Source organism: Triticum dicoccoides, chromosome 1B (assembly GCF_002162155.2).
Source record: "Triticum dicoccoides isolate Atlit2015 ecotype Zavitan chromosome 1B, WEW_v2.0, whole genome shotgun sequence".
Lineage (NCBI taxonomy): Eukaryota > Viridiplantae > Streptophyta > Magnoliopsida > Poales > Poaceae > Triticum > Triticum dicoccoides.
This window is the reverse complement of record NC_041381.1, coordinates 636,993,597-636,995,497: the sequence shown is the minus strand read 5'-3', so window position 1 is coordinate 636,995,497 and position 1,901 is coordinate 636,993,597.

Genomic DNA, 1,901 nt, shown 5'->3' with positions numbered 1-1,901 from the left:
TAAGGGATCGATCAAGGGTCACTAGTTGCTGAATTGAAAGAAGGCATGGGAGCATTTGACAATGATGGAAGACTACTTTGGCCCCGATGCCCTACTCACGAAATTTTTTGTTGGCGCTTGCGAATGCGAAAAAATGTCTTCGATCGCCTCTACAATGGCGCTCAGTCCTACGATGACTACTTCATCTTGAAGAAGTATGTCGTAGGAAGGATTGGATTCTCTAGTTATCAGAAGTGCACGGCTGCATTGGAGATGCTTGTATATGGCACGACCGTAGATTTGTGGGAGGAGTACCCCTGGATGTCTGAGAGCACACGTGGTGGTCAGATTTGCTACTACGGTAGTCGAGGTGTTTGGATCTCAGTACTTGAGAGGATCAACTGTCACAGACACCGAGAGGCTCTTGGCAATTTTCGAAGAAAGAGGGTGGTCAGGTTTGTTCGGATCTCTTGATTTTTTGCACTGGAGATGAAAGAACTACCCAAAAGCTCTACAAGTGCAATACCAGGGGCATGTTAAGAAGTCCATCATCATTCTTGAAGCAGTAGCATCACAACATCTCTGAATTTGGCACACTTTCTTTGGCAATGTCGGGTCTCACAGTGACATCAATGTGCCGCAACAATCTCCATTGTTTGCTAGGTTGACTGTAGGGCATTTGGAGTGCTCCCGTTTTGCAGTTGTCCGTGGACCTACTAAGCAATGAGATCCAGAAATCTTGTGGTAGGTGATGACATGTTGTGTGATCATGGCCAATATGATAGTGGGGGATGAGGGTGAAGATGCTGCCGAAAGTGAGAATATGAGAACAAGAGTGATATTATCCAACTTTGCCATGTTTGATGAGTTTGTTCAAATGCATCAACAAATTCGGCAGCGAGCAACTCAAGAAGAATTGACTCGGTATCTGTAAACGGTTAAAGGGGACAACTAAAACATATCTGTGAGTTGAACTATATTTTTTGGAAACTTAGTTGGATTATAATGTTTAAATTAGAACTACTGTCACATCTGAATATTTGTATCATCGACGATTTGTTATGCTATTATTTTGAGCTCACGGACTTAGAAAAAAGGCTTAAGTTTTAGAGGATATAGTTGGATGGTCAGCTCCTCCATTACTTTCCGCTGACTGGTCCATGGATAAATAGTGTGTATATTTTGGTGGTCGGTGCTGTAGATGCCCAAACCATATCTAACCGACTCCTCAAACCTTTAGAGCAAGAAGCTTTTACTCCTCTTAAGTTTAATCCGGCACCCAACTCTCCTAATTTAACTCCTCTGCAACTCTGCTTCTTAATTTTTTTTCCTTCTTTATCTCTCGTCCGCCGCTGCCGGAACTCACGCCACCGGTCGTCGGTCGCCCTAGTGACCGGAAAAATGGATCCCCTAACGCCCTCGCAACTCCTGTGACCCACGTCGGTGCCGGAATCTCACCAGTGGTGAACTTCATAAAATAGAGTCGTTCGTCCTCCCACACTCTTTTGCGACCCCCACGACGCCGTTTGCCCCTCCGCACGACGTTGTTATCTTCACCTCGCGCGTGTGCGTGCATGCTTTTTTTAGGGGTGTGTGCATGTGTGTTGCTGTGTGTGCGTGATCGTGTGTGCGGGCTGTTGCTCATGCGTGTGCGTGCACAACCGCCGGCCGTGGCGGAGTGCGTGCAGCTAGCCACGATCTGCACTGATGGATGGATGGTTGATTATTTTGCGTGTGTCTGTGCGCGCTCGCGGGGTTGTGTGTGGGCAGAAAACACATATTTGACCTGAAGACGAAATCAAATCACGATCTGACCTGATTTTAAAAAAAATCACATAACAGATCATTTTGTTTGCGCCCGACAGCCGGGCGCTGCACTGCACTATGCAGCGCCTTTGCCTCAGGCGTCGCACGCCCGGCCA